Source organism: Lepisosteus platostomus, chromosome 5, assembly GCF_059453375.1.
Source record: "Lepisosteus platostomus isolate fLepPlt1 chromosome 5, fLepPlt1.hap1, whole genome shotgun sequence".
In the NCBI taxonomy this organism is placed as follows: domain Eukaryota; kingdom Metazoa; phylum Chordata; class Actinopteri; order Semionotiformes; family Lepisosteidae; genus Lepisosteus; species Lepisosteus platostomus.
Genome location: NC_142615.1, coordinates 23,671,023 through 23,687,349, shown reverse-complemented (window position 1 = coordinate 23,687,349; position 16,327 = coordinate 23,671,023). Strand labels below are relative to the sequence as shown.

Here is a 16,327-nt window from a genome sequence, read left to right as displayed (position 1 = left end):
CAAATGTGTCATTTAAATCTCCAGTCATTTCTATATCAGTCTGAAGGCCTTGCAGTAAAGATTGCAATTCATCCAAAAATGCCAAGTTTCCCACTGGTGATACATACAAGGAAATGAATGTATATTTTCCCCCCAAATCAACAAATTTGAAATCAAATACCTCCCTCATCTGCAGGTGGAGAGAATAATGTCAGAATAAATACAGGTTTAAAAGTCAGGAGCATTGATCGTCCTATTTTAAAATGACACTAAAATGCTCACAATATATTAAAAAGCTCTGTAAAATGCAAAAATAATAAAAAATATTAAAACAAGGTAAAAAGAAATAATACACAGTTATAAAGCTCAGGAATTATCAATGTGAAGTTACAATGGGTTGATTGTGTTTCATGTGATTTAAAAAATAAAATGTTTGCAAAAAATCCACTTACAATATGCTAAAAATGGCAAGAATACTTAACCTTTTACTACCAGTGACATATTTAGCCAATGTCTGCCTGGAATTTCCTCCCCCTTAAACATTTGTTATATCTCTGCAGCAGAACATAGCAGGAGCCTGGTTCAGGTCTTAAATTGAAGCTAACCCCCATGGCTTTGAGTGTGAATACAAATGTCTTGTATTTCTTAATGTGTCCACTCAGCAGACAAACATATGAAAAAAAAAAAGCTGGCGAACATTTTTTTTTTGGTCTTCAGATGTCAGATTTTTCAACTATATGCATGTCAAGGGCCTGGGAATGATTTGAAAACCTTGTTCTAGGTGGCTACTAGCTTGGATAAAATTTGGGACAAATTGATCAATTAGAAAAAATTCTACATCATGTTTTGTGAAGACTGGACCTGGAATGAAATTTCACGCCTATAATAAAAAATCATAAAAATATAGAAAATAATAAGAATAAAAACCATTGCAATTGCTATAAAAACCTTAAGACACTGCTAGAGAGCCTTTATCTGCTGTTATGCAATGAAAAAAAACCTCAGAGTTGCCTTCTGGTGTGAAAAAAAGGAGCACTGATAAGAAACTGATAAAAAACTGATTGATTATCCCTTCTGAGTCAATGATTGACAGCTAAAAATGCAGCCTGAAGCTTCTAGAGAAAGTCTCACCCCCTAAGGGCTCTGAATGGCTGAAAATACAAAGAATGACAGCGGTTTTTACCAATCAAATCGTCTTATTTCTGGCGCTCGTTCTTCAAACATTTACTACGTAATCAGTAACGTTTACTAGTCTCTAGCTCTTGAGATAAACGTCTGGTTTATTTTGGATATATATCATGCTCCAGAATAAGGTAAAAACATGGGATATATATATATATTGTAGCGTTTGCAGGTTCTTTTCAGAACTAAAGAACAGTGGAGACGCGATTAACCAACCAAGCACTAGCTTTATTTAACAACCACACAAAACCAAACACAGGGTCTACACACACATGAGGAGACTGACGGAACACATACACATAATTAGGGTGGTAAATACCTAACAATACCTAACAACACACTAACAACACACTAACAACACACTATACTTTTACAGGACTACACAGGGCACTAGAATTACTAGGACATTATTTACACAGGTAGGGTCAGCCGCTGGTCATCGTGCTGACCCTCAGACTCTCCCCGGCTACCACTCCCAGCATGCCCAGCATGCCCAGCGGTACTACGAGCGCCTAGGGGCGCTTCCTCCTCACCACCAGGCGAGGGCGTTACACTGCCCCCACCTGAAGCGTCTGGCGTCTCGCCGACGTCGAACACCCCCCTCAGGCTGTACTCATATTCGGCCAACTGCTGCGGAACCCTGCGTGAGCGGCCGCTGCGCCGCGGTGACGGCTGGCGACCCACGGACGCCCCACTATCGGTCGGCTCCAGTCCCGGCTGCTCCTCTAGAGCCTCCCCACACGGCTCCTCCTCCCGGGCCCGGTAGGGGGCCAGGCGGTCTCGGTGCAGGACCACCACTCTCCCCCGCGTTCGCAACCGGACACGGTAGCAGACCTCGCCCACCACCCCGAGTACCTCAGCGGGCCCCTCCCATGATGGCGCGAGCTTAGGGCTGAGGCCTTTGCGGCGGCGCGGGTTGTACACCCAAACCCAGTCCCCGGACTGGAAGGCAGGCCCCCTGCAGCGCAGGTCGTAGTACCGCTTCTGCCGGACCCCCGCCTGTGTCAGGTGGGTCCGTGCAAAGCTGTGCACCCGCTGCATCCGCTGCCGCAGGTCCCATTCGTACTCCAGTCCAGCCGGCGGTGCCGACCCGTCTCCGGGCGGCGGGCCGAAGACCAGGTCCACCGGGGTTCGCATTTCCCGGCCCAGCATGAGCGAGGCCGGGGTGCACCCGGTGGATTCCTGGACCGCGGTCCTGTACGCCCAGAGCGCAAGGGGGAGGTGGCGGTCCCAGTCCATAGGAGCCCCCACCTGGTGTTGTTGGAGGGGGGCCCGGGAGCGCTCGGGGGGACCCTTCTGCGGCACGCACACCGCACACGTTCGGCAGTACCGCTGCACGTCCCGGTGGCAAAGACCCCAATAAAAACGGCCTCGGAGACGCTGCAGGGTTTTTTTACCGCCGAAGTGCCCCACGCCCGGCTGGCCGTGCACCGCTCGGAGCACCGCCCCCCGGAGCGACCGAGGCACCACCAGCTGCCACCGTACCTCGCCACTGGAGGGTACCCGCCACCCCCGGCGCAGCACCCCGTCCTTTACCTCCAAGGCCTCCCACAGGGCGCAGAGGGCCTTGACGGACTTCGGGTGCGGGGCGAGCTCCTCTCGCGTAGGCCGCACTCCTGCTGCCCTCCAGCGGAGCACCGGCCCCACGTCAGGATCAGCTGCCTGACGCTGCGCCCTCCCGGGCCGTGGCCGCGGTGCTCACCCCTGCCGCGGTGCGGACAGCCTCCTCACGCTGCTCCCGCCGGGCGCAGTGGTGGCAGTCCGCGGCCTCGCAGGGGCGCCACGAGAGAGCGTCGGCATTGAGATGGCGAGACCCCGCACGGTGCACGACAGTTAAGTCGTACTCCTGCAGGATCTCTATCCATCGCGCCATCTGCCCCTCTGGCTCCTTAAAGTGGAGCAGCCAGGTGAGGGACGCATGGTCGGTCCTCAACCAGAACCGGGTCCCGAACAGGTACGGCCTGAAGTGGTGGACCGCCGCCATCACCGCCAGCAGCTCGCGACGGGTCACGCAGTAGTTCCGTTCAGCCCTAGTCAAAGCCCGACTATAGTAGGCCACTACGCGCTCCCAATCCAGTCCCTCCTGCGTCAACACCGCACCCACCCCCGAGTCACTCGCGTCGGTGTCGAGAACATACGGCAACCGCGGGTCGGGGTAGGCCAGCACGGGGGCCCCCACCAGAGATTCACGCAACCGGCCGAAGGCAGTCTCACAGCCCGAGTCCCAGTCAAAACGGCGGCCCTTGTCGGTGAGGCGGTGCAGCGGGGCAGCGATGCTGGCAAAGTCCCAGACGAACCTCCGGTAGTACGAGGCCAACCCCAGAAAGCTGCGGAGCTCCGCGACGGTGTGTGGAGTCGGCCAGTCCCTCACTGCGGCGACCTTACCTGGGTCCGTAGCCACCCCTCGCGGTCCAACAACATGTCCCAGGAAGCTCACCTCCCGCCGCAGGAGCTCGCACTTGCGGGGGTTGAGCCTCAGGCCAGCACGGCGGATGCAGGCCAGCACCGCCTGGAGGTTCGTCAAGGCCTGGTCGAAGCCCCGGGCATGAACCAGCAGATCGTCCAGATACAGCACACACTGGTTCTGCGGGACAGATGCCAGCACCCTCTCCATCAGCCTCTCGAACGTCGCCGGGGCATTGCACAGGCCAAAAGGCATGACAGTAAACTGCCAGAGGCCCTGGCCGATAGAAAAGGCCGTCTTCGGGCGAGCATCGGGAGCAAGCGGTACCTGCCAGTAGCCGCAGCGGAGGTCCAGGGAGCTGAACCAGGTCGACCCGGTGATGTAGTCTAGGGCGTCATCTATCCTTGGCAGGGGGTACGAATCTTTCCGGGTGACCTCGTTCAGCTTGCGGTAGTTGACGCAGAACCTCCACGAGCCGTCTTTTTTTTTACCAGTACAGCTGGCGCCGACCACGGGCTCGCGGAGGGCTCAATCACCCCCGCTGCGGCCATCTCCCGGATCTTTTCCTCGGCGGCGGTCCGCTTGGCGTGAACCATGCGTCCCGGTGGGATGCGGATGGGCCGAACGTCGCCAGTGTTGATCTCGTGTTGGACCAGGGCAGTGCGGGTGCAGTCCTCATCTATCGCCGCAAAGAGATCCTCGTTCTGGGCGAGTAGCGCCTGGAGCCGCTGCCGCTGGTCCTGATCGAGGCCCTCGCAGCTCCGCTGGTAGAGATCCTCAACGGCGTGCCTCGCTTCCACGCAACGCTCGGCTCCCACCGCCGCCGCCTTGTCTGGCCCCCCGGCTGACTCGGAAGCAGGATCCAGCACGCTCGCTCCCCGGCTCACAGGCCTGGTCTGCCCCGGCGACTGCCGCCGCCGCCGCCGCCACTGCCTCTTTTTCTCCCGGCTCCGGCAAGCCCGCGTCCCTCGGCCTTCGCCGGGCCTGCCCTCCACCAGGTGCAGTCGCTCCCCCTGCCACACCAACTCCTGCCGGCTCAAGTCCAAACTGGCCCCCACTCGCTGCAGTACGTCCAGCCCCAGAATGCAGTCCTCCTGGATGGGTGCGAGGTAGCAGGGGTGGCACACCATCGCTGCACCTAGACGGAAGGCAAGCACCTGTTTCCCCCGGACTGCAGCGAGCTGGCCCGTCACGGTCCTTAGCCGCAGGCTGGAGGCCTCCCATCCTGGGGGGTTGGTGCCCTTGGTGTCGGGGAGGACGCCCGGCCGGAGTAGGGTTACCGATGAACCGGTGTCGAGCAGGGCCAGGCAGGGTTGGTCCTCGATTTTGCAGTGGAGGTACAGGCCCCGGCTACAGCCGACTCGCCCCACGGTGGCGTGAGGGGCGCCGGTCTTAACAGCGCTCTCCGGAGCGGGGGTTGAGGTGTTCGAGGGGCGGCCTTCCCCACGCGGTGTCGCCCCATTCCCGTTTCCCCGATCGAGGAGTGCGAGGTTCGGGTGCCCGGCAGAACCGGGCTCGGTGTCCTCTCTTCCCGCAGCGGTTGCAAATCAGCGTGCGGGGCTGTTCCGCGGGGGTCGCTGCCCGGGCTGGCTCCTCTTCCCCCTCGCTGGATTCCTCCGTCGCCGTCTCGGTCAGCCGGCAGGGCGCACTGCGTCTGCTGGCACTTCCAGTCACCCCGAACACGGCCTCAGCCCATGTAGCAAGGGCCAAGGCCTGCTCCAGCGATGTTGGCGCGGCCAGCTGCACGTGGCGCCGCAGCTCCTCGGGTGAGAGGGCCTTGAGAAAAGCCTGGAGAGCCATCTCCCGCTGCGCCTCCCGGGGGAAAGTTGGGTATCCTCAGCGGGCAAGGAACGCGACATCAGCGGCAACCGGGCCCAGTCGCTCTCCTGGTCGGCGCCGCCGCAGGGCCAGCCTCTCCCGTATCAAGTCCGGCGCCTCCTCTACACCGAAACGCAGCTGGAGAGCCGCCGCCAGCGCCGTGTATTCGCCTCTGTCCTCCTCCGGGACGTCCAGGAGCACCTGGCAGGCCACTCCTTCCATCTCCGCCCGGCTCCAGCCATTCGTCCAGGCCGCGAGCTGGAACTGCGCCTCGTAGATTTCCCACGGCGCTTCCCCATTGTAGCGACCTGGTCGCACCCGCGCTGATGGGTATGGGAATCGCTGATCGGCTCCGGCAGGGAGAGTATCCTCTATCTGGGGTGCTCGCTGACCAGGAGTAGCGGCCAGTCGCCCCAATTCTACCGGCAGAACCACTATTGAATAGCCATGGTAAGGGCTGTGGCCACCTGTCGCACCCAGGAGTTGCTCAGGCTCCCTATGTGCGCTGCCGATGGGTTCTGTTTCTTTAGGGTGGTAATTACCTAACAACACACTATACTTTTACAGGACTACACAGGGCACTAGAATTACTAGGACATTATTTACACAGGTAGGGTCAGCCGCTGGTCATCGTGCTGACCCTCAGACTCTCCCCGGCTACCACTCCCAGCATGCCCAGCGGTACTACGAGCGCCTAGGGGCGCTTCCTCCTCACCACCAGGCGAGGGCGTTACAATATGGACTCCCAGGGGGCTCCCATACTTCGGATTCTTGCGTTCTTATCAGAACATACTGATATGCAAACATATTCATTACCATATTTCAAAGCATTGGAATAATATGTCGTACAGCAACACAAAAACAGGAAACAAGTATCACAGCTACTATAATCGGTGTTAGTAACTTAAAGAAAAACATTCCCCCTGGCCCAAACAGTGATTCTAACCAGGAGAGAAATGGGTGAAGCTGTAGAATGAGGCATTAAAGCACATACATAACAAGATGCATTAAATTTCTTTAACTTTACAGTATGATTTATAAGTTTATACCACAAATTACTCATATCCCCCTCATTATCAGTTTCATTCAGCCAGTTTGTATACAAAGAGGCTTCGCATTTAGATTCTTCCTCTTTCTGGGTGGTGACAGGCTTCCACATAAAAAGGAAAAAGGCTGGGCACATCAGTCCCAAGCATGTGATCCCCATCTATCCCTGTGGAGACATCACTCCTGCGCTTTGCTCAGTTCGTTTGTGACCTTTTTACAGTGGGAGGCATGAATTCAGGGCACCCTTTCCGTGACTTTCACAGCAGTCGCAGTGGTCAGCAGCCTTGGTACGGCCCCCTCCACCTGAGTGAACACCACTTCTTTTTCCTGAAGTCTTTCACCAGAAGAGTAATAACTCTTAGAAAAATCTACACATTGTTCCACTGCCTCAGCTGTGCCATTTTGCAGAACAATTGTAGCTGAAGTTGTAAAATTTCTCATTGGCCCGTTCCTGCAAAACATCTTATTATGAACAAACAAATCATAATAATAATGTGCATCTAGGGGAATCACTCCCAAGGGTAACCCCCCCTTAAAACTATATTGTTCTACCCATCAGGTTCTGCCACTAGATAAGAGAACCTTTCTCATGAAATCATTTTTTGACCTTCATGATCCCTTCAGGGCGTACAATTAGCACAGAAGCAGCAGCTTTAGTCCACATGTTTTTCCAGCAGGATATTAACAGTATGATTATAACGAATAATACCAGACACACAAATATGCATTGAACCAGAGACCCTATCCAGGATCCTAGCACAGACTGTAGCCATGCACCAATGCCCCAATCATCTGGATTATAATTATGTTATATATTTTTCTTCATCATAGATGTGCTTTGCTAAGTCATTAATTTGCTAATAATTGTCTAGAATACAAGTACTGTTTAGTCTTTGCTCACCTAAACAGCTGTCTATCACCCTAATAGAGAATGGCCTAAAACTGTGATTATAGCGAGGAGCATACAGTTATTTCCATTCTAATACATCTGAGTTACACTCAGACTAAAAGCAGGGCTATTTACCCATGCCAATTAACCTAAATAATCACCTCTACCAAAGGGGATTACTCCCATGAGCATCTTTTATAGCAATACAATCCCAACAGGAGCTCTGATTATTATTTGTGGCTGACTGATAAAGTATTGATTCCATATCCCCATTTATTAAAGTAAAACTCCTTACACTTAACAGGTACACTGTCACCCCCCCTCAGGAAGCTCAACAAACACAGAAACAGTGACAATATAATAATGTTCACTCAGTCTCTGGTGCAGTGGTTCGGTGTCAGCGCAATGCGTAGATCCAGCGATCTCATCCTGTCACTCAGATGGCAGAGTCGGTAGTCAGTTGCACTTGATATGGTCCTTCCCAGCAGGGTTGCAACATCTGGCAGGGTATATCTTCCTCACCCACACCCACTCGCCAGGTATCAGGTCGTGTCTTCCCTCTACTGGAGGTCTCCAAGTGTCCAGCACCTGTTCACCAGCCCCGTGCACCACTTCAATTAACAACCTACAATACTACAATAGAGAATTAGCAAATTCAACAATCCATTAGCCAAATTCATCCCTCTAGGAAGTTTCGTTGATTGGCCTGTGATGATATCAAACAGGCTCTATTACACAGTTCTGTTTGATCCAGCCCGCATCCCATGGTGTTCCTTCAGTCTGATGTCTAGTCAATCTTTTCTGTTCCTTCATTCCACTGTTCTAGCAGACTGAGGGTGATCTCAGTCCATCTCACCCCGAATAATCCAGCCACAGCCTGTCCCTTGATCATAATACATGCGGTAGGGCAGTGCCCACCAAGGGCTTATCTCCATCATCAAGTGTTTGGTAGACACAGAGGCAGTGACAGCAACCCACTGGGAAAACAGATTATAAGAGCCAAGGTTGTAAACATTTGGTACTGCATGAAAGGTTTCTCAGGAGCAGGCCTTTTGAGCTGTAGCACCTGCACCTGAACTGTAGTTGAGTTCCTTTGATAAGCATCACATTGAGATGCCACATAAGTGGCTACTGCTTCAAACACGGTCCCCACCCAGGTTTGGGTAACCAGCACACCATTTGACTCACACCCAGGTGTCCGACACAGTGCATTAGTCGAGCTACAAAGGGCATTAGGCTGTGAGGGCATGCAGAGCGTCCAGTGTGCTGGCAGCACCACACTCTTTTCTAACCATGTCCTTTTCTCTGCTTTAGAGGCCTCAGCCTGAATATCCTGTAGCTGTCCCCTTTTCACCAACAGAGGTCTCACAGGGGTCTCAGACTCCTGTTCTACCAGGACTGTGCACCTGACAGCTACATCTGCAAAGTTGTTCCCTCGAGGTACTGGAAACATTTCTTTATTATGTGATTTATACTTTACCACAGCTACTTCAGTCAGTAGCTGCAAAGCTTCTAACAGTTCAGAGACAAACCCAGCATTCTTGATTGGAGTCCCTTCCATGTTGGGGAAATCCCTATTCCTTCACTGCCATCCAAAATTGTGGCATACACCAAATGTATATATACAGTCTATATAAATTGCTACAATTTTCCATTTAGCATATTTACAAGTTTCAATTAAATATTTTCATTCGGTCTGCTAGTTCTACACCAGATTATTCACAGTTTATACAGCCAGGCAGGTAGCCTGCACAACACATAAACACGGCCCCTTGGCCACCGCATCAAGGGGTCCTGAATAATAATAACCCACCAGACGATGCCTATCTCCATGCTCCTGCACCAGCACAACGGCTCACAACCCATTTCTTTCACTTACAGACAGATTACATGCAGATGATCAGTCTGAGGGAATACAGTCCAGGGCCAGTGTCTGCAAGAAAGCTTGTTTCAAAACATCAAAAACAGTTTGTGCTGCAGGGGTCAAGGCAATTTTGTCTTTAGACTGCACTACCCCCCTTAAACCAATACGTCACTGGACAAGCTCGTTCTGAGAAGGCATTCACCCTGGCTTTATCATGTAGTTGGTTTTATACTCCTTTTTTTCCTCTTTAGATCCAATACTTGGAGTAGCCCGGCCTTATGGATTCCGTAATTAGGTAAAACAATCACAATATCACATAACTCTATTGAGTTAGTTTACATAAATGCTATTTCATGCAGTAATTCCTTATAAAATGCTGCGGTCTGGGCCTAAAATAGGTCTGGGGTGTCCCCCACCCACATCAGTAGTTGAAACTGTACATCTTTTCCCAAGCAGACTGTGACAGCTTATATTTGCTTTAAACACAACCCTTGCACCCCTTCTCCTGTAGCCTCCTGTTACCCGTTAGAAAACTTTATATCACATCTTTATGCTGTTTTAGTCTAAAAACAGGACAGCTGTGCTCCTGTGTCCCCCAGTTACTGCACACTGTAAGATTATTTCACTTTTATTTAAATCCTGAGATAAATTTAGGAAGGCTACAGAGGGGTTTACTAGATTAAAACTGTTAGTTCACGCACGGCTCTCGTTTCAGCTTCTGACATGTTCTTTAATTGTGAAATCAAGCCTCTTTCTTACAATTTCTCCAAAAAACACCTTTTTTTTAGTAACTGTACACCAGCTTATTAGTAGTTTTGTCTTTGGGGTTTTATATCTCGGTATAACATTAAAGTCGCACAATAATTTCAACAAACTGGCGGCTCCCTTTTCTCCTCCTTGGGAGTCTTTTTACCCCATTTGCAGCGCTCGCACTTCTGCATGCATGCTTCACGAGTTATTAAATCAAATCTGTCTCCGCTGTCCGTAATATCAGGAAAGCATAGTTGTACATTCTTGGCAACATCAGGTTTTAACCCACTCAAGTAAATTTGTTTTATTACTGTGGAAGTATCTTCATTCACTTCCTTCTCATCGGCTAACCCCGAGTATACTATCCATAAAGCTATTAACCTTTCTGTAAAATCTGAAACATCCTTCCTTCTGCTGACATGCTGTTACTTTTCTCTAATCAGTTTTCGGTGGGTAATGCTCTTTCAAAAATCTCCACACTAATTCCCACCCTTCTCCTAGATTCTCTCTTAAGGCATTCTATTTCTTCTTTTGCTGTTTCTTTTTCTGCATATATAACTTCGTTTCGTTCAGCCATTGCTTTTAGCTTTTCCATCAGAGATTTTTGCGTCTCATCTATGATATTCTGTTGAATTCTCAAATATTCCTCTAAATATTGTTTATTTTTATCCAAATGTTCATACACTTTTCTACATTCCTGTTCAGCCTAAATTCCGTCTGACATATTTCTTTTAAGTTTCACTTTGGATTAATCAAACTTTTTTTTTTCTTCACACCAAACCATTTTCACGTCTCCCACGCGCCCCGCGGAACCCTCCAGTTGAGACAAACTGACGAACTATCACAATTCGGGAACACGGACCAGGTTCCAAATCCTGGCTTTAAACACACAGTTGAATCGAGTTACCATTTTCGGCTCTTCTGCGAGTACAGTTCTAGTTACTACCTTCAGCCGTACTGCAGTCGTGTACCAGGATGCAACACCTGGATTGTTTCGCACGGGCAGGGCGAGACACTATGGTTTAATTTAGATGGATACTTCTTCATCATTTGGGTCACGTATCCACCAATCTGCCTCCTCCTTTTTAGAGAACGTTGTAAACCTTTCGGAACAATATAATCTAGCAACAAGGTTATGTCACTGTAATTAGGCTTAAGACAATCAAGAACAAGGCTTGCCTTTCTTCGAAATTCTTTACGGTCATCAGGCAATTTAGGAAAAGACTTAACTAATGCAAATAATTCACTAGGAGACCAATGTCAATGTACATATGCTGGAGTTCCTTCTGGACCTGTAAAAGTGCACATTGGCATTTCACGAACAAGTGAAAAGGCTTTGGCTCCGGACCGCTTTCTAGTTTCGGTGGAGACTTTTTCTTTTTAGAAGGCATGGCCATGACTTTAGCTGCAGCTTGCTGTTCTTTAGTTTCAAGACTAGTCTTTTTTGAAGCTTCCCATTATTTCTGTGATTCCTCTTTCCATTACATAAGTTTTCCAATTCACTTTCTTTCCTTTCTTCTCCTTCTCTTCTAAGTTTCCCCTTCTTCAGGAAACTTCTTTTTCCTAATTCAACTTTCCTCTGTCCATTCTGATTCACTTACAAAGATCCTTCATAGTTATGGGCCCCTAATTATCTTATATAAATTATATGCAAGTTCCCTTACACCTATTACCCTAGCTTTACAGTTCATGAACATAAAACATTTTTTTTTACTCTAACCCAGGCTATAATTGTTTCTCTGAATTTGTCGTACATGTACTTTTGCTGGACTGCTCGGTCCCATTTTCATCTTTGAATTTTAATTTCCCATTTTTACCGATCGGTGCCTTACTTAGAACCTTATCACATCAACTACTCCGCAGAGCAAAAATCACACGTCTGTGTTAAGATAAGTTCTTTATATGAGTCCCAGACTCATCAAACCCGCGTGAGAACACCCCTGTGGCTCGCTTCTCAAACTATTAATTTTTAAGGATCACTTACTGGCGTCAGACAGCTGCCAATTCTCCAGACGCGTCTCTGGAAGGATAAACAATTTATCCTCCGAGGTTCGTCCAATTTTGCTAAAATTGTCAGGGTCCGGATGGAGTTTCAGCAGCCGTTTGCGTTCAGGTTTCTGATCCCGGACGAGCCCCCAAATTGTCATGGAACTATCAAGGAAGCCACAAGAGAGAGTTCTCACCTGAGTAAGGTCTTTATTTCAATATTGCAAGCCCTGCTGCCACTTCGCAAAGTGCAACCAGAGACTCAATTTGTTACAAGCAGTACAGGGTTTTTAAAAGACGTTGCGCTGTAAAAAAGCTCAGCGCTTTGTCCCTTCTAAAAGTTCCCCTTTCCCTAAGAGAAAACAGATTACATCAAAAAGCGAGAGAAGAAGCACTAGATTTGTTATTCAAAGCTAATCAGTTACTTTCAGCTAATTCTAACGACCCAGACAGCATATATTGTTTTGGTACATTGTCTTCTAAAGTAACCTAAACAGTGTACTTTGTTGATGCACTGTTTAATAAAATTCTGCACGTACTGTAGCACAGCATTTACATCCTTGAAATATATTATCTTAAAGCACCAATATATTTTTTGCAAAGCTCTCTACATTTTAAGAAACAATTTACTTATTAGATTTCCACTTCAAGACTTGTTCGGCTGGCGTTCGGGGAGTCGCGTTTTTCAGAATTGTATTGAGATCGTTTTCCACCGAGCTCAGATGTCAAAGCACAGCAGCAGCTCTCCACAGCGATCCTCTATAGCGCCCTTTCTCCCGCAGCTCCGTCCTCATTGGAAGGAAGCAAGAGTGAAAGGCTGAAGTGAAATAGAGCGGGGACGAAGGCAGTGAAGAGAGAGAATGTGGGAAGAAGAGAAAAACGCAAGGGAAAAAAAGCAGCGTCATAAAAGAGGTGACGGAGCTGTCCTCTCAATAAGAAGGGTGCAAGCGAGCCTTGCTCTTGCTTACGGCCACACCCCCTTGAGCACACCTGATCTTGTCTGATCTCGGAAGCTAAACAGGGATGGGCCTGGTTAGTACTTGGATGAGAGACGTCCTTGGAATACCAGGTGCTGTAAGCTTTTAAGCGTAGGAGGCGCCCTATCCCCGCTCGCTCGCTCATTCCCTTGTTCACACGTGCAGTGCGGCATGTCCGTCTGTTTATTTGTCAGCTTTGGCGAGACACGGGTGCTTGTGTATTAGTGTGAGCATTTTTTATTCTATTCTCAGTGAAGAGAGAGAACGTGGAAGAAGAGAAAAACGCAAGGGAAAAAAAGCAGCGTCGTAAAAGAGGTGACGGAGTTGTCCTCTCTATAAGAAGGAGAAGAAGAAGAGGAACAGAGGATTTGTTTGTCTTAAGTAAGACTTTGATTTTTGTGGTTTTTTGGTGTTTTTGGTTGATTTTTGAAGCCCTCCCCTTCAGCCTAGCTCTGTTTGGGGAGGGGAGAGACTTTTGGTTTTTTTTTGTTGCTTTTTTGTTGCTTTCTGAGTCCTGTTTGTGTTTTAATGGAAGGAAAAAACATGGAGGCAGAGAATGTTATTGTAGTGGAGGAGGAGAGTGGTGTAGGAAAGAGAAGGATGAGGAATTCGGACCGACTCCCCCGGCACTTTTGTGGTGGATGTGAGCGGTGTGGAGAAACCGTGGCATGGAGATAATAGCGGGTGCTATGGACTGCCTCCATGCGCTCATGAGCTGCAACTGCGAGCCGGAGCCGGAAGATCCAGACGGAGCAGGAGCAGCTGCCCGCAACGCTGAAGGGGTTGAAGATGGACTACGGGTGGCCGCTGCAGCTGAGCATGGAGAGTTGCCAGCAGCGGTGCCCCAGGACCCCAGTGAGCCAGCAACGCCCCAGCCGGTGATGGGGGAGAGGCAGAGGGAGGCCCCTCCAATCCTGGGTACAGCGCAGCAGAAAGGAGCCGGGGACCAGCCAGCATCTCCACCAGCAGAGGCGCCCCGTTGCCCTAACAATCCTGCTGCATCCCACTCTGTGCCGCAAGAGAAGCAGAGGGAGGTTGCTCCACAACATGCGGCGGTGCAGCGTGGTGCAGCTGAGATCCTACGGGCACCACCACCACCAGAGGCTGCCCCTCAGCGTACCAGTGGGCTTTTGACACCCAAGCCTGTGCAGGGAGAGAGGCAGAGGGAGGAGGCGACGGCACCAGCACCACCACCACCATCACCGTCAGCGGTTCCCCAGCTGTGGGCAAGCCGGGGTACAACCGCCTGGGCCCTCGAAGGCTGGAATCCAGTGGCACCACGTCAGGCCTCAGCCCAACCTGAAGCCCAGTTCAAGAGTTGTCCGCAGACCCATCCCTGATGTCTCTGCGGTGGCGGAGACAGGAGGTGGGGAGGAAGCGGCAAGTGTTGGCAATGAGAATGTGGCAGAAAGGGCGGGGGAACTGTCGCGCGGGCCGGAGAATTAATTTCACTCTTATGGCCATATGCGTGATGGCAACTTTCGCCTCTTTAAACGCCAACGGGCTGAGGGACTGAGCAAAGCTGGGGGCAGTGTTAGCTCTGCTGGGGCGGACGGATGTTGTCTGCCTCCAGGAGACCTTCTGGGACGAGGAGTGTGTCCGGAAGGTGCGAGCACAGTGGGACGGGGAGCTGTTTTACAGCAACACCTCCAGCCTGTGCAGGAGGGGGGTGGCTGTGCTGGTGAGGAGGGGAGTGTACGAGAGCGTAAGGCTCCTGCACCGCGACACGTAGGGCCAGCTCCTGCAGGTCTGTCTTGGGTTTCCTGGACAGTCCGTGCTGCTGAGCAACATCTACGCCCCCAATGGGGAAGCTGAGCGGCTCGCCTTCTTCAAGCAGCTGGAGGCGAGCTGCTTTCAGCAGCCAGGGCTGGTCGTCGGAGATTTTAACTGTGCACTGAGTGCGCTCGATGTCGCGGTTGGGATGACCTTTAAGAGCAGTGCTGCTTGCAGCTTCCTGGAGCGCAGTGCGGAAGCTCACTGGTTCGTGGATGCGTGGCGTCAGGCTTAGTGTGCGCGGAGGGACTTTTCTCGGCGGCAGGTCGTCGAAGGTGTCTTGAGACAGAGCCGGATCGACCTGTTGCAGGGGCACATGAGTCTCTTCCCGTGCCTGAGCCAGATGCGCTATGTGTTCATGACCCTGAGCGACCATGCTGTGCTTCACTTTTCTCTAGCAGGGGCACAGGAGGAAAGGGGCACGGCCTCTGGTGCTTTAATAAGGCGCTCCTGGGGAGGCTTCATTCTGTCAGGGCATAGAAGACCTTATCCGGCAGCAGCTGCAGTGTCCCCTGTATAGGTCAGAAAAGCTGGTCTGGTGGGATAATCTCAAGTACGCCATCAAAGAGTTCAGTATCTCGTATGGCCTGTCCCGGGGGCGGGAGAAGGCCAGGCGGGAGAGACAGCTTCGGGCTCGGATCACCTCAGAGCTCGGGCTCCTGGCAGATCACGGCGGGGGCTGCGAGCTCTTGCTGGAGCTGAGGGGTGAGCTGCAAGCCCTGGAGGAGGAGAAGTGGAGAGGAGCCAGGGTGCGCAGCAGAGCCCAGTATCTGGCCGAGGGCGAGAAGAGCACGAGGTTCTTTTTCGGCCTGGAGCAGGAGAGGCAGCGCAGCTCCTTCATCGAGGAGCTGGTGGGAGAGGACGGTGTGCGGCTCTCTGCCCCCGAGGCCGTTAGGAATGAGGTGTTTTCTTTTTATAGCGCCTTGTTCTGGCCGAAGTGGTGGATGAGCAGCAGACCCGGGCCATGCTGGCTTGGGTGAGTACCCGCCTGTCACAGAGCGATCGTGAGCTCTGTGACAGTGCGCTGAGCTTGGAGGAAGTGCTTGAAGCACTTCGGGGCTCGTCTCCTACAGACACTTTCAGCAGTCCCTGGGGCCCCTCCTTCTGGAGGTGTTCCAGGAGATTGCCAGGACCGGCGCTCTGACCCCATCTATGAGAAGGGGGGTGATCTCTCTTGTCTACAAAAAGCAGGGGGATCCCTCCCTTTTGAAAAACTTTCGCCCGATCAGTCTGTTGAACACAGACTATAAGATACTAACTCGTGTTCTCTCCCTCAGGCTCGGGAAGGTTCTGCCCAGGATCCTGTCGCCTTCGCAGACCTACTGCGTCAAGTGGAGAGACATCGCGGACACGGTGTGCTCCATCAGAGATGTTGTGGACCTTATGCGGGAGCAGCCGAGGGGTGGATACGTCCTGAAACTGGACCAGGAGAAGGCCTTCGACAGGGTGGAGCATTCCTTCCTGTTTGAGGTCTTGAAGAGCTTTGGCTTCGGCGAGGCCTTCATCTCCTGGGTGAGGCTCGTGTACAAGGGGATCGTGAGCTGTGTCAAGGTGAATGGTTCCCTCACGAGCTTCTTTCCAGTGACCTTGCCTGGGGGCACCGCCACCTCGTTGATCTACCAATATGCTGACGACACCAGACTGATGTTGGCAGAGGT

At 51.3% G+C, this 16,327-nt stretch overlaps 1 pseudogene; it reads left to right on the top strand.

Moving 5' to 3' along the window:
* Positions 1–12,881: 12,881 nt before the first annotated feature.
* LOC148665131 (5S ribosomal RNA) lies at positions 12,882–13,000 on the top strand (annotated as a pseudogene).
* The last annotated feature ends 3,327 nt before the right edge of the window (positions 13,001–16,327 follow it).